Raw genomic sequence first — 22795 nt, 5'->3', positions numbered from 1 at the left:
CAGGAAATGCAACACCACAAACTTGCTAACGTGAGTGAAGGGGATTGTGAGTGACTGTGTTATGACTACCATGGGCTTGGCAGTGATACTTGTTCACCTAAGTTTCAGAATATATTAATTGAGGGTAGAATTTCCAACCCTTAATTTCGTGTTTCTCCCGAAACGTAGATTAGTGACTTTAATTGCAGCCTGGTTCACGTCGAAGTACAGTAGGTTTCACTCGGCTTTCCTACTGATGATCTGCTGAGACAATGTTCACAGGTAGGCGCAGGTCCGTCGTAAAGGGACGGAAAGAACCGCGCCGCTGCACAGTCACTGACACTTGTTAATGTGAGTAAACGAGTTTTCCATATGATATAAGCCAGAACGGCACTGATATCAAGAAAAAGCTTTCAAAGTCATCGAGTACTACTGCTGCAATGCAGCTGGGCGCAAGGGCAAATTCGGCAGACAGACAGAGTAGAGCCATGCTACACTTTGAGTCTAGCGCCAGTGGCAGTGGCAAAGTGGTTCGGGGTAATCGCCGATGATCTCCTCGAGGTGGCTGTCTGAAGAGCAACTAACTCTCGAAATCTCTGCTATTTTTATAGTTTCCCAGGCGAACCACTTGGGTGGCCGGCGATCATGTGTCATAGTTACCGCTGCAAGGGGTGGAGGCACTAAACCAACTATGTCCATAGTTTATGCCATCAATACCTCTTTCTACCATAAATGCCAGACATACAAGAGGCGCCGGCCGGAGTGGTCGAGCGGTTCTAGGCGCTACAGTCTGGAACCGCGCGACCACTTCGTTCGCAGGTTCGAATCCTGCCTCGGGCATGGGTGTGTGTGATGTACTTAGGTTAGATAGGTTTAAGTAGTTCCAAGTTCTAGGGCACTGATGACCACAAATGTTAAGTCCTATAGTGCTCAGTGCCATTTGAACCATACAAGAGTTGTTCAACAAATTACGCAACACATTTTTTTTTCTCGGCCTACTTCGGTTGAAACAAAGCGGGATTTGTTATGAAATGTTAATTAAATGGACACCCTAGCTGCAAACAGGCGTTGATGTACTTCATTGGGGACATGTTGAAAATGTCTGCCCCGACCGGGACTCGAACCCGGTATCTTCTGCTTACATGGCAGACGCTCTATCCATCTGAGCCACCGCGGGCACAGAGGATAGTGCGTCTGCAGGGACTTATCCCTTGCACGCTCCCCGTGAGATCCACATTCCCAACATGTCCGCACCACTACATTCGTAGTGCGCCTAATACATATTTGCCCATCATACTCCTTACTCGTGGCAGATTAATCTACCAAGTCCCGTACGAGTTCGGGCATAGCCTGTGCGTTCGCACAAGAAGGTCAATGGCCGGAAAGCCATATTTTAACTAGTATCCGTTCCCGAAAGAACAGTTACCGTGGATGACAATGCAGCTCTGCTAGAAATTAAATGATAATTAAATGGACACCCTAGCTGCAAACAGGCGTTGATGTACTTCATTGGGGACATGTTGAAAATGTGTGCCCCGACCGGGACTCGAACCCGGGATCTCCTGCTTACATGGAAGACGCTCTATCCATGTCTCGTGTAACCAATTGTAACGGAACTGAAATACTGAGTAGGGAGGAAAAATACGATCCTCAAAAGAAACAAGGTGGATGGCATCCAATGGATTTTATAAAAAATTGTGAACGTGTCTTACCAACAGACATGTCGGATAAAGAAAAAATTAATTTAGTAATAGACGCTTTAGCAGGTCATGCCAAACGTTGGGGATTGAATTTGGATATCGACAATTTGAAGTTTACAGACTTCAAAGAAAAGTTCCTTGAGGAATTCTGGAGCACACAACAGAGAGAATTCGTTGTCGCCAGAATGCCAGAACATGGGCGTGGGCTCATGAAAGAATACTGTGAAGGATGGTTCAAGCGTTTGGAGTATCTTAAAGATCGTAGATCAGAATCGGAGATAGTGTGGGAGTTGTGGAAAAAGCTACCTGACGATTCAAAGCGTTATGTAGGAGGCACTCATCGAACATTCGATGAATTTTTAGAAAAAATCGAGAATGAAGATAGGTGGCGTGAAACTAGAGAGTTTCGAGGTTTCAGAAATCAGAATGGAATAGTAAAAGGTGGTAGGAATGAACCGCAAATTAACATGATGAGAGGAAGAGGTCAAGAAGGTAACTCTCAGCGAGGGAGAGGACACTATCAGGGAAACAGGATGCATTATCAAAATCAGGAAAACTAAATACCGCGCAGGTCAAGGGCCTAACGTGCTCGGAAAGAAAGAAATGGCCCAAATATAGGGAAGATCGGAGTAGGCAGTACTATAGTAGGATAGTGCGTCGTTCGCCTGAAGAGCAGTTACATAAACGAAACTTTGCGAAGTATAATGCAGGGATACAAACAGAGGAAAGAGAGCAGGGAGGAATTATTAAGGGAAATGAAGTAGGAAAAGAATATCGGTCGGATGTGAAGGCTCACGTGAATGAAATAAGTACAATTCGCTGTCAGAGTGACGAATTGATGAAGGAAGAGTCAGAGAAGGCGTTGTTTGTCGGTAGGGATGGCAACTGTGCAGAGAGGCAGGGGCAAGGGAGGAGTGATGTGACTTATGGTAAAAGGTTCGTACGAATAGTCGACGAATCGCATCGAGAAGTAATTAAAGAGGAAAGGGTGGATAAGAAAAAGGGGCATAGTGCAGAGACGCATGCCGATTCAGAAATTGCCTCGTATGCAGAATATATACATCAGCTCAAAAGCCAGCCAGCACAATTAGAAAGATCTTCCACTCAAGTGATTAATTTTGACCCGAATATGACAGTGTTAGAGAGCCATACCGATTATGATGTGTACCTAGTGACAGCAAGAGTACATGACTGTGGTGAAGATTCTTTTAAAGAAATTAGAGAAAGTGTATCTAACCAAGAGAAAGAGTGTTGTGATCCCTGTAGTACTGAAGCAAATGAGTTGAGTGAGACTGGAATTCCATTAGTAGGGGAAAATAATGAAAGTAAGAGTGGCGAATGCACTATCCAACAAAGGGAAAGTATTGAAATGGATTATAATTTGCGAGAATTATTTGAACCCGAAGAAGGTCATATTTCTAAGGAGGAGGAATTATCGTCAGAATCATCAGAAAGCATCCAGGGAGAAAAAGAAATAGAGGAAGTTTCCGATTCCGCAACCGAGAGTTCAGGCATGACAGATTCGAATGAGAACGTGATGGCATTAAAGAGCCTAGACGAAGGACTATTGGAAAAAGTGGTGAAAGAATTTAGGATGAAAAGGAGAAAGAAACCTCCGGATGGAATGGTCAGTATAAAAACCGGAAAAATAATATGGCAAGACTTGGCGGTGGAAAAGGATTTATTATGGGAAGATAAAGAAAGTATGAAAGAGGACAATAGGATGCAAACAATCCTACCTATTAATGTATGTGGGTACGATTTATATGTATTGTTGGATACGGGTGCTCAAATAAGTGCTATTTCGCACGCATTTTTTGAGATGATTAAAGAGCAACGAGGAGTAGTCATGATGCCAGTAACAGGTGTTAAAGTGATAGGGGCGACAGGGAAATGTAGTAAACCTGTTAAACATCAAGTGATGATGGAATTTAAGATAAAAAATGCATTTTTAGTAGTTCCAGAGCTCAGTGCCGAGATCATTTTAGGCATTGACTGGTTAATAAAACAAAAAGTAATTATAGATTGTGACAAAGGGATAATAGTTTGTAAAGTTGATAGTGCGGTATTAGAAATACCATTTGAATCACCTAGAGTAATGGAAGAGAACCAGCTGAGATGGGTAGAATTTAGAGATGATCATGATTCAGGAATAGGTCAAAAATTCGATTGGTTTCTGGTGAGGCAGATAGTTGAAGATGGAAATAAGGAGACACTCCTTCGAAATGTAGTGGATAAAACGGAAGGACTATCTGATGCCCAAAGGGAGGATCTATGGCAAATTCTGAAAGAAAATCAGGAGGTATTTTCGGACAAACCGGGACGAGTGATAAATTATGAGTACTGCATGGAGGTAGAGGAGCATGAACCTTTCTTTAAACCACCATATAATGTACCCTTGTCTAAGAAAGAAGCAGTTCAAAAAGAAATAAATAAAATGGTTTCATGTGGGGTCATTGAACGGAGTTCTAGCCCATATAATAACCCATTGGTGATAGTAGGTAAGAAGGATGGAAGTGTACGAATAGTGATAGATGCTCGTACTCTGAATAAAGTAGTGAAGAGGGAGTTGGATCGTCCAGAGAACATAGATAATTTATTGCAGAAGTTTAATGGTGTAAAGTACATGACTAGTTTAGACCTAACGGCAGGATACTGGCAAATCCCATTAAGTGAGGAGTCTAGGAAGTACACGGCATTTTTATTCAATGGCAAATGCTACCATTACACTGTGGTACCATTTGGCCTAAATACTTCCGTTTCAGTGTTCATTCGGGCTTTAGACAAAATTTTAGGGAGTGAACTTAGTTCGCTAATCACGGTTTATGTAGATGATTTGTTAATTGCTACAAGGACATGGGAAGAGCACATGGAGTTATGCGACAGGGTGTTCAAAGCTTTAATTAAAGGAGGAATGACCCTGAACCTGAAAAAATGCGAGTTTGTGAAGAAAGAAATAAAGTTTTTAGGTCACATAGTAACACCAGAGAGAATTGAAAAGGATCCCAACAAAGTCAAAGCAATAAGAAATTGTCCGGCTCCCAAGAATAAAAAACAACTAAAGTCGTTTATAGGACTTTGTTCCTTTTATCGTAAGTATGTGGATGATCAGGTGTTCAATAGCCCACATCTGAACAACCTACTTAAGAAGAACAGTATGTATATATGGACTGAGGAATGTGAAACAGCATTCAACCGGCTAAAAGACAATTTGGCTAAAAACATAAAGTTATGGCACCCTGACCTGTGTGAACCATTCCACATGGCAACCGATAGTTCAGATTATGGATTGGGAGTATCCATATTTCAGGAGGTAATGATAGATGGGGAAAAAACTCATAGACAAATAGCATTTGCGAGTAGAACCATGTCTAAGTACGAAAGAAACTATACAGTTTCAGAGAAGGAGGCTTTAGCTATAGTATGGGGTTTTAGGAAATTTCAACTTTTCTTATGGGGACATAAGACTGTGGTCCATACAGACCACAAAGCTTTAATATTTTTGAAGGACTGCAGATTGTTACATAACAGGTTGACCAGATGGGCGCTGTTTTTACAACAATTTGACATAGAGATCAAGTATGTTAAAGGGAAAGAACATGCAGTACTGGATGCTTTGTCGAGATTACCGGAAGGATGTGAGACACTAGAAAGTGTAAAGAATAGGGAAGATGTTTTTGAGGTGAATTACTTCAAAAAAGCGGAAGGAAGAGAAAAAATTAGGGAAATACGTCGGAATATGCGAAGATATCAAAGTGATGATGATGCACTCAAGTCGGTAAAGGTCAAGTTTGACAATCCGGACGCAACTAACATAAGGGCTTCATATAAAATACATAAAGGTGTACTGTATCTTCAAAGATTAAATAATCCAGGGAAGTGGAGAGTATGTTGGCCGGAACAACACACTGAAGTGCTGATAGATTATGTTCACTTGGCATATGGCCATTGTGGTGCACGGAAGTGTACCAATAAGTTAGATGAATGCATTACCTTTAACAACATGGCACGAAGGGTAGCACAGAGGATAAGATCTTGTGATCTATGCCAAAAGGCGAAAGTAACAAATGCAACTAATCAAGGGCCCATGCAATCAATAAAACCTGATGAAGTATTAGAAATAGTAGCAGTAGATATCTTTGGACCATTACCGAAAACCATGGGGGGTTTTGTGTACATATTTGTAGCAGTTGAACTTTTCTCAAAGTATATAAAGCTTTATCCATTGAGAAAAGCTACTGCCAGAGCTGTGTATGATAAAATGGTGTGTGATTATTTTGTGAAAGTAGGGAAGCCAAAGAGAATACTATCAGATAATGGTGTTCAGTTTTGCTCAAAAATGTGGAAGGATGGGATAACTGAGAAACAGGTAGAAGTGGTACATATCTCAGCTTATCACCCATCAAGCAATCCAGCAGAAAGATATATGCGTGAGATAGGTCGGTTATTTAGGACGTACTGCCATAGTAACCACAAGAAGTGGTGCATGTATGTGAGTGAATTCGAAGAAATCATGAATTCATTAACAAACGAGAGCACTGGATTTACTCCAGAAGAAATCCTGAAAGAGACAAGAAGCAAAAGTCTAGTAGAAGACCTACTAGAATTTCCAAATAGAGTTGAATTAGATTATGATAGTAAAAAGAACTTAGTAAAAGACAAGATGAGAAAACAAGCAGATGCGAGAATTCGTCGTCACGACGAAAAAGTAAGGAATCCCAAATTCAAAATAGGTGATTTCGTTCTTGTAAAAACACATGAAAAGTCAAGTGAAATTAATAACGAGATCAGCAAATTTAAATATATATATAATGGACCATTTAAAATAGTGTCCACACCCAATGTGAATGCTTATTATTTAGAGTACCCATTAACAGGCAAACGCCTGGGAGTAAGAAACATAGTGGATCTCAAAAGGTATGAACCACGAATTCTACCAGATTGAAAATAAATATATAAATAAATATTAAAGTAAACCAATATGTAAATAGTTGTGTTTCTTTTGTTCTATGTGAAAGGTAAATGCTCACTAAAATATATTGCAGTATTCTAATGAAACTAGTAGTTTAAGTAGAGACTAAACAGACTGGGAAAGACTGAGCTTCTAAGAAAGCCTTAATAGATGTGTAAATAAGTGTTGTGGAAGAGGTAGAAAAGTGAGGAGGTAAAGTGAAAAGGACGGGCTACAAAGTAATAGGCGCATAACGTGTGTTTTACTTGCCTGAAATAAAAGAAGTGTATTTAAAACTTTGTAAAAAAAATGTTTAAAGTGTACTGTGTTTAGAAGTAAGAAAATTGGAAAGAATATATGTAAATCATTTATGTAATGTTTAGCAGGAAAGAGAGAAAGAATTGGTGTTTCATTTTAAATATGTAATATAAGTATCGAGGTGTATCAGTAAGAAAGGGAAAACCCTTGGTAAAAAGCTTATCGAACATTTCAGATTCATTATAAGAGAGACTTCTTATTGAATTATCACTGTAAGATACTTCAATAAGATGTGGGGCATGTGTAACGGAACTGAAATGATGGTGGGCTGACAGTAATTTGGAGCCCGCGTGTCGGAAACGGGCGCGCTTGTGTGAGACTGCCAGGGAGTGCACCCCGATGCCATCTATTGGCGAAACTGGGAATTAGCGCTGTCAGACAATGCACTAAGCTCTCAGAGTCAAATGTATTCTTTTTCTTGGTAATTATAATTTATTATTGTATAATTTAATGTTGTAAAACGCTAGTAGTAAATTATTATGACTGGTATGGACTCCAGGGTAGTAAATACAAATATTCTTAAATACTAAATGATCTCGGTAAAAAGGTGGTAGGGGAACGCCCTCACTCTTGGTGATACGAGCGTAGCTAGGGGTAGCTGGAGACACAGGGACTGAACAAGGGAATGGCCTGGGGAGTGTTGACGTGATCGGACGTGCGTAACTGTGCTCACGCAAAAGTGATTGTGCAACAGCGAAGAGGCGAATATCGTCGCCATTTGTGGAGTAGAACGCGACGAATGGTTGTCGAAGCCGCCTCTATGCCACTGGGGCTGATTGTAAGAGTTCCTGCGCCCAGAATTTATGGCGGACGTGCAGTAGCTTATACGAGTGCTACAGCTCGTAGTTCCAGCCGCCATTAAGGGCATGAGTCGTGAAGAGCTGCGTTAGCCACATGCATCTCACCACCAGCACCGACACGTCTACCCAAGGCAAGACTGCTTGCAATTGTTAAGTCGAACTTTGTATACATGTAAAAGGAGAATACCAGTTTTCTTTTATGCAAGTGCAGAGGACAGAATATAGTAATGAGTAAAATTACGACGCATGTTGTTCATTGTAAAGTGTAGTAACCTCAAACATAGTATAGTGAAATCAGACTGAGGCCACCATCGCCTCTTTCATTTACAATTCTTTTGGTTGTAGAATACTTTAGCTTATAAGAATGTTGAAAAGAGCAATGGTCACACCAGAATGAGTCGCCTATTTATAGTTACTTAAATTTTTCTGAGCAACCTTTCAAGTAAAGTCACTTAACTGATTCTGTATCAATGGTCCAAAGAGTAATATCCAAAATCATTAAATAAGTTGAAGGATAGAATTTTGTTAACCGAAGTTGCATAACCTGTCTTGGTAGTAATTACCAAGCCACCTCACAGAAATTGAGAGAGAGTATTTGCTTTGTAGAATCATCTAGAATGACCAGAAATAGTAATATTCAGAATTAAGTTTAAATTCAACTCAAGCCATTTCACTTTGAAACGAGCCCAAAAATTGATTTATTCTTTTGCTCCTTCAGAGCTGGCGACCGTAGTTATAAGTATTTTCAGGAGGATTCGACGGTAAGTCTGCTGCTCTCGTCGTGCTGATAGGATTATCCACTGCTGCCAGCAGTGGTGATTGGATACATAAGCTCACTACCAAGTTAAGTGGGTCAGGTAGACAGTGTTACCGTGTGAACTGTAGGGCACTGTAGGCCGTGGATCGAACCCGTTCAATCATCACAGCTCTTAGGGAAATAGTCCGGTTAGGAGTGTACTATTCATTAGGTAAATACTGGCGAGTAACGGTCAAAAATGTATACGCAAGTGAATTTAGCAAGGTCCACGTAGCACCTAGTTAATGTGGTGCAATGGCGAGGGTAGGAGTGGAGTAAAAGTGAGCTGAGCTTGTGGCAGCTGTGCTGGATTCAAATATTAACTACGTGAATTCACTACTGCCTCTTACCATTGGGACTGAGCTATTTACAGTTAAAATACGTAGCAGTAAGCGCAAAGGCGTGACAGCTACAAGTCCGTATTGGTTTTATACATACGGAATTGGGAAGTGGGTCAGTGGAGGGGGTTAAAACAACCGAGTCAGTGGAGAACATACCCCATTTACTGATGGAAAGATTCAGCGGTTCGGTCGCACAATGGCTCCCCATATCATCACGCCGGGTGATACGCCAGTATGGCGATGACGAATACACGCCTCCAATGGGCGTTCACCGCGATGTCGCCACACAAGGATGCGACCATCATGATGCTGTAAACAGAACCTGGCTTCATCCGAAAAAATGACGTTCTGTCATTCGTGGACCCAGGTTCGTCGTCGAGTACACCATCGCAGGCGCTCCTGTCTGTGATGCAGCGTCAAGGGTAACCGCAGCCGTGGTCTCCGAGCTGATAGTCCATGCTGCTGCAAACGTCGTCGAACTGTTCGTGTAGGTGGTTTTTGTCTTGCAAACGTCCCCATCTGTTGACTCAGGAAGCGAGACGTGGCTGCACGATTCGTTACAGCCATGCGGATAAGATGCCTGTCATCTCGACTGCTAGTGATACGAGGCCGTTGGGATCCAGCACGGCGTTCCCTATTACCCTCCTGAACACACAGAGTCCATATCCTGCTAACAGTCATTGGATCTCGACCAACGCGAGCAGCAATGTCGCGATACTATAAACCGCAATCGCGATGGGCTACAATCCGTCCTTTATCAAAGTCGGAAACGTGATGGTACGCATTCTTCCTCCTTACACGAGGCATCACAACAACGTTTCACCAGGCAACGCCGGTGCAACTGCTGTTTGTATATGAGAAATTGGTTGGAAACTTTCCTCATGTCAGCACAATGCAGGTGTCGCCACCGGCGCCAAGCATGTGTGAATGCTCTGAAAAGCTAATCATTTGCATATCACAGCAACGTCTTCCTGTCGGTTAAATTTTGCATCTGTAGCACGTCATCTTTGTGGTGTAGCAGTTTTAATGGCCAGTGCTGTTTGTTCTGAGTGGAAGAGAAGATGAGCAAATTGGTAAGTTGATGCAGGATTCGGGTAGGAGATTGTAGACGGATGTGGAAAGCGAGGCAGACGCAGTTGTAGAGATTCTACTTTAACGACGCAACGTTTTCCAACGTTCCTGGTGATTAAGATTTCTGAAATTTCGCTGTGATGTCTCAACGAATGTTGATCCCAATTGGTACGTTTTAATTTAAAGTTGGGCCTGAAGTTGTAACATCATACGACAAATTCCTTCACGGTTTTAAATTTGGAGATTTCTTGACGGTACAGTCTTCAGCCATACTAGAGAGGCGGAATGCTACGTGAAGAGTGAATTTCACTCGCGCAGTAAATACGGTGGCTCTTCCTCTCCGGACGGGACTTTAATGTTGAAATAACTGCACGTCCAGATTACGGCGTGGCGGCCTGCTGTATTTTACCCCCCTGAGGCGGCGGCCGTTCCCCGTGTCCAGTCTGCGGGTTAAGGCGACAGCCAGAGATTTATTTCGCCTCCAGCGGTGCTCGCACGCGGAATGTTACGCTCTTGGTACTAAATTTCTCGGCCGGAAGGAAAAAACTCCATCCTTGCTTTCTGAGGTTTTGGACGTGGAAAGCAAGGAAAATACTGGACACCAGAGTTCAGAATAAGCTCACCTGATTCTCTCTCTCTCTCTGTTTGTGTGTGTGTGTGTGTGTGTGTGTGTGTGTGTGTGTGTATGTGTGTGTGTGTGTGTGCGCTTATCTCAGGATTTCAACATGTAACAAGAATACTGTGGACTGTACTAGTTAACTTCGTTACTATGAGTACGAAACGCACGTAGCATATATACAGGTTAAAGCTATCTTTTAGCAACATGGGAGATAAGTGAATTTTCGCGTCCTTCATCTTTCTCTGCCCTGTACTGGTCTTTTTGCCTCTAAAAACCAACATCCACGATAATCCGTTTATGTAATGAGTTCTTTGCTGAATGAAGTTTGTGCTGTGATATACTTCCTGCAGTGCCATATCTAGACTTTATAAAGTTGTTAATGAGGTATATGCTATCTCTACAGCACTGGACTTTAAGGGTCATATTATGATGTATCATTTTCTTCTTTTTTTCTCTCAATGATCACCGCATTCAAAATGCTTTCTGAAGTCTACTTTGACGCATTGTGAGCAATAGGCAAAGTTCGTCTATTTGCTGGAGGTGACGACCAACTCGTTATGAAAAACCTCTTTATTGCTCCAATGTGTAGCTTTGTAATGGGTCGCATTCATGGTCCATCATGGAGAAGTGGTGGAGCTTTGCTTCAGTCTGTCAGGATGACGTAACTGTTTCCTCAGCCCAGGAATTTTGGGTTCGATCGTGGGGCGAGGACTCCGTGGGGGCGGCTACAGCGAGCTAGAGGGATTTCAGTAAAATGCTTTGCTCATATACAGGGCTATTACAAATGATTGAAGCGATTTCATATATTCACTGTAGCTCCATTCATTGACATATGGTCACGACACACTACAGATACGTAGAAAAACTCATAAAGTTTTGTTCGGCTGAAGCTGCACTTCAGGTTTCTGCCGCCAGAACGCTCGAGAGCGCAGTGAGACAAAATGGCGACAGGAGCCGAGAAAGCGTATGTCGTGCTTGAAATGCACTCACATCAGTCAATCATAACAGTGCAACGACACTTCAGGACGAAGTTCAACAAAGATCCACCAACTGCTAACTCCATTCGGCGATGGTATGCTCAGTTTAAAGCTTCTGGATGCCTCTGTAAGTGGAAATCAACGGGTCGGCCTGTAGCGAGCGAAGAAACGGTTGAACGCGTGCGGGCAAGTTTCACGCGTAGCCCGCAGAAGTCGACGCATAAAGCAAGCAGGGAGCTAAACGTACCACAGCCGACGGTTTGGAAAATCTTATGGAAAAGGCTAAAGCAGAAGCATTTCTTAAACAGGAGATTGGAAAACCGATGGATCGGTCGTGGTGGAGATCATGATCAACAATTCATGTCATGGCCTCCACGCTCTCCCGACTTAACCCCATGAGATTTATTTCTGTGGGGTTATGTGCTAGAACTGCGAGCTCGAATCAACGATGCTTTCGAACTCATTGATGGGGACATGCTGCGCCGAGTGTGGGAGGAACTTGATTATCGGCTTGATGTCTGCCCCGAATCACTAAAGGGGCACATATCGAACATTTGTGAATGCCTAAAAAAACTTTTTGAGTTTTTGTATGTGTGTGCAAAGCGTTGTGAAAACATCTCAAATAATAAAGTTATTGTAGAGCTGTGAAATCGCTTCAATCATTTGTAATAACCCTGTATTGAGCGGAAGCAAAAACAGATACGCACCACCGTCTGATGGTCGCAGTCTGGCTTCAGTCCGTGGCGTTCCAAGTGTCCATACAAGTGACTGATTTGTCTTCATAATCTCACAGAAATCAACAAAATAGTCAACTTTGTTTCTGATCTGAAATAACTCTATTTTTTATTACAAAATTATAATACTGTGCAACCCCTGATTGAGTGTAATAATTGCTTCGTAAGGTCAGTGAGAAACTGCAGAGTGAGACCCCTTTTAAAATTGTGCTGTGGGTCTTCCTGTAGGTTAATTGGTATAGAATCTCTAAATTTTTGCTAGTGTCAAAGAAAATAAGCGCCGCTTGACAAGGTGGAGCAATTACTAACATCTGGAGTTCGAGTAGAGCTGAGGAAAAGATTGGCTAAATGTTATATATAGGACGAACAGCTTTAAGGCTGGACACTTAAAGAGAAAGAAGAAAATATTTACAACGTTTTCAATAGTGACTATGGACAAGAATCTTACAGTGAAGTGGACTGACACACATTAGAGTAAAGAAGAAATTTAATGGAGAAAATAAGGAAAGGATGATGATTATTGGACGTGAGCGGAAAGAGAAAAAAATGTTAGCTGGGACACCAAAACGCAGATAAAATATCTTCTGCCCATCGAAAATTTTTCGCCGTTTAATACTCTCTGAAAACGTGTACATTACTTCTGATTCTGAATCAATGAGCTTCATTACAGAGGCTATATTTAATATGTAATTGACGTAATAGTGTTCTTACTTCTGAATGTATATAACTGATCGTAATTATAACGTAAATGTTGCAAATTGCTGAGTAATAAATTCACAGCACTTCGTTCTTGGACTTCCACTTTATTGTCCCCTGTTCGTTTTTCCACAAATTTTGTATTACCGGTCTGTATCTAATAGTTTGTCCCTAATTTCCAACATATTGCACCATTTGACATTGTCGAATGCTTTTTCCAGGTCGACAAATCCAGTGAACATATATTGATGTTTCTTTAGTCTTGCTTCCATTATCAAACACAGAGTCATAATTGCGTCTCTGGTGCCTTTACCTTTACTAAAGCCAAACTGATCGTCATCTAACACATTCTAAATTTTCTTTCACATTCATCTGTATATTATTCTCATCAGTATCTAGAATGTATGCACTGTTAGCTGACTGTGCGATAATTCTCTCACTTGTCAGCTCTTGCAATCTTTGGCATTGTGCGGATGATATTTTTCCGAAACTACGATGGTGGATAACCAGACCCATACATTCCACGCATTAACATTAATAGTAGTTTTGCTGCCACTTCCTGTGGTGTGCGTACCGTAAGACCTTCGGTACACACACCATCAGATTATTTGACTTGCCGCTCTAACGAAGTAGGCGAGTGTCAGCAATATGTCTCGTGGTCTCATCGTGGCGTGTTTATCTTCCGCCGTTAGGTCAGACGATAGAAATCCCACTTGCCCGCTTAGAGTAGCAGACTGAGGGTGACCAACTATAAAAAGAACTTGATTAACTTTCACACACATTTACTAAAATAAAAAAATCATAGATATTACTTAACTTGATTCTGGATGCTGTTTACAATTGGCAATATGAAGTTCCTTTGGTCTTGGTACGTAATCTTATTCTCACATATCTCTGATACTTGACAAAGTGTCTATTCATTTATCTTCATGGCTACGAATAGGAATATGGTAATGTTATTAGGCGCAGACTGAAACTTGACTATAGACTGGCACAGACAAATGCAGACTAATGCAGACTGGTACAGACTAAAGCAGACAAATGCAGACTCACTAATCGGAGGTCTGTACACTCGTTATAATACCTCGCGCGTTCAGGTATCACTGCGCGAGTGTGATCCACGAGGAGAAAAGGTTCTACGTTAGCAGCAATCTCATTGGCTGCGTTACATATTAATACGCGGATCGGCGGAAGCAGAATTTGGTCCGTCTCTAAGACAGCGCCATATCGTAGTGCGGAGACGGACGAGCGCTGCGCCAGCACTGTTGTGCTTAGCGGGGCGCGCTCTATTGGGAAAGTTGGGTACGCGCTGACTACCCGGAACTATGTACACAACACTTCCCCAATGAGTTTATAAATTATGATGGAAAGTTTTATATCCCTACTACCTTATTTGATCTTCTTTCAAATATCTTTTAAATTCTGATTTTTAATACTTGATCCCATATCTCTTCTAAATCGACTTCTGTTTCTTCTTCTATCACATCAGGCAAATATTCTCCCTTACAGAGGCCTTCAATGAATTCTTTCCACCTATCCGCTCCCTCCTCCGAATTTAAGAGTGGAATTTCCATTCTTATAATCATTTCTTTTTCGATTTCCTTACATTTTTCATGCAGCCATTTTGCCCCAGCTTCTAAGCGTTTCCTCTTTATTCCTATTTATTTCATTCCTCAAAGACTAGTATTTCTGAATTTCTCTGAACATTCTTGTACTTCCTTCTTTCATTGATCATCTGAAGTGTTTGTTCTGTTACCCATGGTTTCTATGCAGTTACCTTCTTTGTACCTTTGTTTTCCATTCCAACTTCTGTGTCTGCCCTTTTTTTAACTGTACTGCCTATTGAGATATTCCTTGTTCCAGTAGCTGATACTTTTTTTTCCATTTACAGGCCACATGTCCTGTGGATACACATTATGTGTGTTTAATACTGTGGTTTCCATTGCCTTCTGCATCCTCATCCGCTGATTATTCTTGACTCTTCCCGCTTTAGGGACAGTTTCCCACCCCAGGGAAAGAGAGTGCGCTAAACCTCTGTTCGCTCCTTCAACCTCTTGGCAGGATGAGCGTGACTTCCTATGTTGGAAGTCTTCGGCCGCTAGTGTTGATTATTATTCAAAATTTAATCTGTGACAAGGTTAGGTTGCAGAACCGAGAAAGTTTTTTTTACTAATCAAAGACAGTGCCCCTAGACTACGGTACTTTCGAAAAAACATTCGACTCATTATATCGAAGAAAACTTAATACAGGGTTATTACAAATGATTGAAGCGATTTCACAGCTCTACAATAACTTTATTATTTGAGATATTTTCACAATGCTTTGCACACACATACAAAAGCTCAAAAAGTTTTTTTAGGCATTCACAAATGTTCGATATGTGCCCCTTTAGTGATTCGGCAGACATCAAGCTGATAATCAAGTTCCTCCCACACTCGGCGCAGCATGTCCCCATCAATGAGTTCGAAAGCATCGTTGATGCGAGCTCCCAGTTCTGGCACGTTTCATGGTGGAGGAGGTTTAAACACTGAATCTTTCACATAACCCCACAGAAAGAAATCACATGGGGTTATGTCGTGGAGGCCATGACATGAATTGCTGATCCTGATCTGCACCACGACCGATCCATCGGTTTTCCAATCTCCTGTTTAAGAAATGCCGAACATCATGATGGAAGTGCGGTGGAGCACCATCCTGTTGAAAGATGAAGTCGGCGCTGTCGGTCTCCAGTTGTGCCATGAGCCAATTTTCCAGCATGTCCAGATACACGTGTCCTGTAACGTCTTTTTAGGAGAAGAAAAAGGGGCCGTAAACTTTAAACCGTGAGATTGCACAAAACACGTTAACTTTTGGTGAATTGCGAATTTGCTGCACGAATGCGTGAGGATTCTCTACCGCCCAGATTCGCACATTGTGTCTGTTCACTTCACCATTAAGAAAAAAATGTTGCTTCATCACTGAAAACAAGTTTCGCACTGAACGCATCTTCTTCCATGAGCTGTTGCAACCGCGCCGAAAATTCAAAGCGTTTGACTTTGTCATCGGGTGTCAGGGCTTGTAGCAATTGTAAACGGTAAGGCTTCTGCTTTTTTACGTAAGATTTTCCAAAACGTCGGCTGTGGTACCTTTAGCTCCCTGCTTGCTTTATTCGTCGACTTCCGCGGGCTACGCATGAAACTTGCCGGCACGCGTTCAACCGTTTCTTCGCTCACTGCAGGCCGACACGTTGATTTCCCCTTACAGAGGCATCCAGAAGCTTTAAACTGCGCATATCATCGCCGAATGGAGTTAGCAGTTGGTGGATCTTCGTTGAACTTCGTCCTGAAGTGTCGTTGCAGTGTTATCACTTACTGATGTGAGTGCATTTCAAGCACGACATACGCTTTCTCGGCTCCTGTCGCCCTTTTGCCTCACTGCGCTCTCGAGCACTCTGGCGGCAGAAACCTGAAGTGCAGCTTCAGCCGAACAAAACTTTATGAGTTTTTCTACGTATCGCGACCATATGTAAATGAATGGAGCTACAGTGAATTTATGAAATCGCTTCAATCATTTGTAATAGCCCTGTAGAGATGGTTAATTACTGCAACGAAAGCGGAAAGATTTTTCTGAACATTCAGTGTTATCTTTCGGAATAACCATTAAAACGCATCGCTGACATGTTACTCAGATCGATATACCACTCTAAGAAATGCTGTCTTGAAGTGCTTTTCTCACCTACTAGCGATCCTAGTGAACAAATGTTCAGTGCCGACGGACAAATTTGTGGAGTTCGTCGAAGCAATTTGCAATATGAAAATGTGAAGAAACTTCTTTTCTTAATTTTACAATGTAACACTTTTGAACTAAGATTACTAGAACTGCTAAATTAACCAAATATTTAAAGTGTTTCTGATGTAATTTCTGTCTATAAGTAATTTGTGTTTTGTAGGGTTTTTGCTAATAATTTTGATTTGTACATTAATCCAATTTTCTTTCTCTCGATGACATGGCGATATCGTATTTTGAGGCTGATAGTACAAAAGTGTTAGATGCAGGATCTCAGTGATTTAATTAATGACTTTCTGCTGAATTAAGGAAAAAATGATGTTACAAAAAATCCTGTCGGAGGAACATCCGCAAATGTTACACCAGATGTTGAAAATACCGATTTAGTTGTAAGGTTCTTTTATTTAGAACACTACCGGTTTCGGTCTCTTACACACCCATCTTCAGGTTTCGTAACTTGCTGCTGTGATCCCGAGAGACGCGATGGACCAGTACAGGACGCAATGTGCTACCAGCTGCACTCGTCCAACGCGGCGCTCGGGTTCACATCACCAAGTTACACCACCTGAAGATGGACGTATAAGAGCCTGAAACCGGTCGTGTTCAGAATAAAAGAACCTTACAACTGTAGCGGTATTTTCAAAATCTGAAAAGAATATTTTTATAGGAGACTACCAAGCATAATAAAAATATAAAATATATTACAGAACAAGCATTTAGCTATCAACCTTTTGTAAACAAAAAATTCATGAGAACACTAGTTGACTGTGTTAGATAACGAGAGACATAAAATGGACATAAACTGTAATTCAATGAATTTTTTTTGTATTTGTGTTGTATTCAAAAAATAAAGTAATTTTTTAATAAATCGAAAACTTTTATTGTACCTCAATCGGATAATCCGTTGCAAAGTCGGGAAAACTAGTGATTTGGGGTATAATGTAAATTTAGTGAAATCTTAACTTAATTACGTCACTTCCCGTTTCGGTTACGGTTTCGGCCGAAACTGGAAGAGAAGCTGAATAATGAGTTACGATTTCGGTTTCCGCCCGCAAATTATGTTTCGGTCGGACACTAATATGTAACATGCAAATTGTACCATGAATTGGCATTTTTGATAGATCATAATTTTGTAGTAGCAGTGGAATGGCATACTACTTTAGCTATCAAGTTATGACACTAGCAACATCAGTTAAAAGAAGCGGTTATCTACCGCTACTGATATCTAAGATCCTGTCTTTTTATTATTAGATACCACAGATAAAAAGATGCAGTTTCGAAAGATCCTCAATTTTCTTATACTTAGTATTAGAATCAGTTTATATTCATACCACATCCTCTGTGAGAAAGAAAACAAACCAATTACGATGGTTTAACGCCATACTGTATGGCGGCTTCTAAGTTCTGTTTGTGACGTAAAACGATGTCGCATCTCATTGGCCACGTTCCTCTCCACGAGGCGAAAATTAGGCATTCTACACTCCTGGAAATGGAAAAAAGAACACATTGACACCGGTGTGTCAGACCCACCATACTTGCTCCGGACACTGCGAGAGGGCTGTACAAGCAATGATCACACGCACGGCACAGCGGACACACCAGGAACCGCGGTGTTGGCCGTCGAATGGCGCTAGCTGCGCAACATTTGTGCACCGCCGCCGTCAGTGTCAGCCAGTTTGCCGTGGCATACGGAGCTCCATCGCAGTCTTTAACACTGGTAGCATGCCGCGAGAGCGTGGACGTGAACCGTATGTGCAGTTGACGGACTTTGAGCGAGGGCGTATAGTGGGCATGCGGGAGGCCGGGTGGCGTACCGCCGAATTGCTCAACACGTGGGGCGTGAGGTCTCCACAGTACATCGATGTTGTCGCCAGTGGTCGACGGAAGGTGCACGTGCCCGTCGACCTGGGACCGGACCGCAGCGACGCACGGATGCACGCCAAGACCGTAGGATCCTACGCAGTGCCGTAGGAGACCGCACCACCACTTCCCGGCAAATTAGGGACACTGTTGCTCCTGGGGTATCGGCGAGGACCATTCGCAACCGTCTCCATGAAGCTGGGCTACGGTCCCGCACACCGTTAGGCCGTCTTCCGCTCACGCCCCAACATCGTGCAGCCCGCCTCCAGTGGTGTCGCGACAGGCGTGAATGGAGGTACGAATGGAGACGTGTCGTCTTCAGCGATGAGAGTCGCTTCCGCCTTGGTGCCAATGATGGTCGTATGCGTGTTTGGCGCCGTGCAGGTGAGCGCCACAATCAGGACTGCATACGACCGAGGCACACAGGGCCAACACCCGGCATCATGGTGTGGGGAGCGATCTCCTACACTGGCCGTACACCACTGGTGATCGTCGAGGGGACACTGAATAGTGCACGGTACATCCAAACCGTCATCGAACCCATCGTTCTACCATTCCTAGACCGGCAAGGGAACTTGCTGTTCCAACAGGACAATGCACGTCCGCATGTATCCCGTGCCACCCAACGTGCTCTAGAAGGTGTAAGTCAACTACCCTGGCCAGCAAGATCTCCGGATCTGTCCCCCATTGAGCATGTTTGGGACTGGATGAAGCGTCGTCTCACGCGGTCTGCACGTCCAGCACGAACGCTGGTCCAACTGAGGCGCCAGGTGGAAATGGCATTGCAAGCCGTTCCACAGGACTACATCCAGCATCTCTACGATCGTCTCCATGGGAGAATAGCAGCCTGCATTGCTGCGATAGGTGGATATACACTGTACTAGTGCCGACATTGTGCATGCTCTGTTGCCTGTGTCTATGTGCCTGTGGTTCTGTCAGTGTGATCATGTGATGTATCTGACCCCAGGAATATGTCAATAAAGTTTCCCCTTCCTGGGACAATGAATTCACGGTGTTCTTATTTCAATTTCCAGGAGTGTATATCCTTTATTTCACTTTCCGCAGTGTAGCGGAAAGGGGAATCATCGTGTTTACCTCAATTTTTACGGATTTCACATAAATTTTTCGTGATTATTCAAAGTTTTCCTCAATTTTACCGATTTTATGTAATTTTTCATACATTTTCGACAATTTTCCTTATGTACTTGGTCATATTGCTAAAATACACATGTGTTGTTTGATTTTCTACGGGAATACTTTTGCGTCTTATGCATCAACCTACTAAAAACTCCTAAGACATCCCCTCTTCTCGGTGAACCATATATATGCATTTTGGATAGGACGATCATGAAAATTATAGTAACAGTCGCTCCTTATGTATATGAGGCTCAACGAATAGCGCAGATGATGGATGTATTGGAAACTCGAAGTCTGGAAACGATTTCGTGTACTGCTGCGACACATTAGAGAGCCTGTCTGTAGACTAATGTAGTGCTGTATTTGACGGAAACTCAAAGTCTGGAAACACTTCTACATACTCATTTGCCTTCCACTCCACTTTGTAGGAATTTGCAATAGGCACCTGGCATGTGGACAGAGCTGTTTTCTATTGCTTCTCAGACTTTTTTTCCATCAGTATGTGATCTTATTGCTTATCACACGTGCCTCATTATTTCTCCAGAATGAGATATCCACTCTGCAGCGGAGCGTGCGCTGATACGAAACTTCCTGGCAGACTAAAATTGTGTGTCGCACCGAGACTCAAACTCAGGGCCTTTGCCTTTCGCGGGAAGGTGCTCTACCAAATGAGCTACCCAAGCACGACTCACGACCCGTCCTCAAATCTTCAATTCCGTAGTACCTCGTCCGTACCTTCCAAACTTCACAGAAGCTCTTCTGCGCACCTAGCAGGACTAGAACTCCTGGAAGAAAGGATGTTGCGGTGACATGGCTTAGCAACAGCCTGGGGGATGTTTCCAGAAAGAGGTTTTCACCCCGCGTGCGGAGTGTGCGCTGATATGAAACTTCCTGGCCGTTTAAAAATGTATGCCGGACCGAGACTAGAATTCGGGAGCTTTGCCCTACGTGTGCAAGTGTTCTATCAATTGAGCTGCCCAACCTCATATTGGGAACAACCTCCAGGCTGTGGATAAGCTATCTGTCCGAAATATCCTTTTTTACAGGAGTACTAGGTCTGCAAGGTTCGCAGGAGAGCTTCTGTGAAGTCTGGAAGGTAGGAGACGAGGTACTGGCGGAATTGAAGTTGTGAGGACCGGTCGTGAGTCGTGTTTGGGTAACTCATTTGGTAGAGCACTTGCCAGCAAAAGGCAACGGACCCGAGTTCGAGTATCGGTCCAGCACACAATTTTAATCTGTCAGGAAGTCTCATTATTTCTGTTTATGTCTTCCAAGTCTGATACGTACCCACTACCCTGTTAGGACATCTCTAAACTTCAGCTTTTGGGTATTTATTTATGTTACCCCAGTAATAAGTTATTCGTTAGTTGATAATTTATCGACTGCAGGTGGCAAATTGGACCATAAGATTTTGACTTTCTATCTCTAGCTACAGAGTGCGTCTCGCCGGCAGAGTGATTTATACGATTAGATGAACAGATAGCAATACATGCGCCCGAGCCGCAAGAATCCACCGCAGGCAGCCCTACAAACAAACACACAGAAACCATGCACGCATATTACCAATCGCGAAGTCAACTGAGGCTGTTGTTAATTTTAAATTAATATTTATACAGTTGCTGACAGGGCCGCAAAATGTTGAAAATATCTAAAGCAAATCTCTAGTGCTAGACTAATAGCGAAAACATACCATCCACATTCAGGAGTTACTGAGAAAACTGGAAGGAGTTACTACCTAGTGCTCATAAATGGCAACTACTCCTACCCAAATCAGAATTTTCAGGTAAACAATATTCCGCACCATGTACAATAAAGATTTACACCCATCCTATCCAGCAGCTCAGTGCAGACTGAAACTACCTCACAGGTGGAGGAGGAGAAAAGGGGTGCGAGAGAGGGGTGTGGGAAGTGGGGATGGCCAACAGCGCCCTCTGATGGTGGTGTTGTGAAGCAGGCCAGTTGGTCTCCAAACCTCAAGGTGAACAAATATAATTTGTTTTTTTCCAGCCATTTTTTCTGGGAGGGGTTGAATTTCCTATGCTGTTGTTGTTGTTGTGGTCTTCAGTGCTGAGACTGGTCCTATGCTGTTGGCATTCCTAATTGTTTAAATAAATAAATAAACAGGGCAAAATTGTTTAAATGAGTACCATATTCATCCTTACGGTCTGGCAGCTCAGCACAGACTTGATCCAGCATAAGAACCGGCATGACGGTCAAGAACGGACGAGCAGAGAGAGCTACGAGACGATATCAGCAAATAGTACGCTGACGAAGCCCTGTCTAGGGCGACGCCAGGATAGGGTGACCTCTACTCGAAGATAAGCGCCGCGCGGCCTAGTCGCGGCTGGAGTGGAAGACGAGCCGTCATACAAACACTACAGCAGTGACTTACGGACTGTTTTGTTTTGCTTGCATTGAAATTGTGTATACCAAAGGACATTGATTATTTGCGTGGCTCCATTTGCTTGCAACACACCTTTGTGCATACACAAAGTTAAGAATTGTCAATCTAACTTACTGAAATAAACAACATTAACACGATTTGCTTGAATTGTTGTCTAGCGATCCGAGAAAACAGCTTCCTAGGCACCCTATATTAGATGAGTGGCAGACACAAGAAGACTGAATGAGTTTTCCCGCAATTTCCAGAGGTGGTGGGGTGTGGTGGGGAAGGGAGAGCGAGGGGCACAGGGAGGGGGAGAGAGAGGGCGAGGGTGGGGTGATGGTGAGATTTGAGGGGGAGGGAGAGGGACAGGACAAGGAGAGAGGTACAGGGTGAGGGGGAGTGGGTGGGAGAGAGGTAGGAGGAGGGGAAAACAGGGAGGGACAGGGCCCATGTGCCAGCTGAGGTAATTAATTGATCAATTAATTAATTTGGATGATTAATTTGGTATCGACAGTGCGACAGGCAGCCGATTAAGTCGTCTAAGTACACGCAACGACACATATCCCCACTTAATGTGGCATTTTAGTACATAAACAATATATCCTTTCCTATATAATTGACATTGATTTGAATACCCTGGCGTGAGGTCCTTCCTCTCCAGTGCA

At 42.8% G+C, this 22795-nt stretch overlaps 1 non-coding gene across 1 annotated transcript; it reads right to left on the bottom strand.

Moving 5' to 3' along the window:
- Positions 1 to 1082: 1082 nt before the first annotated feature.
- Trnat-ugu (transfer RNA threonine (anticodon UGU)) lies at positions 1083 to 1157 on the bottom strand. The gene has a single exon. It is a non-coding gene; the product is annotated as a tRNA-Thr (tRNA).
- Between the last annotated feature and the right edge of the window lie 21638 nt (positions 1158 to 22795).

The sequence above is a fragment of the Schistocerca cancellata genome, chromosome 7, assembly GCF_023864275.1.
Source record: "Schistocerca cancellata isolate TAMUIC-IGC-003103 chromosome 7, iqSchCanc2.1, whole genome shotgun sequence".
In the NCBI taxonomy this organism is placed as follows: domain Eukaryota; kingdom Metazoa; phylum Arthropoda; class Insecta; order Orthoptera; family Acrididae; genus Schistocerca; species Schistocerca cancellata.
This window is presented reverse-complemented; position numbering and strand designations above follow the sequence as displayed.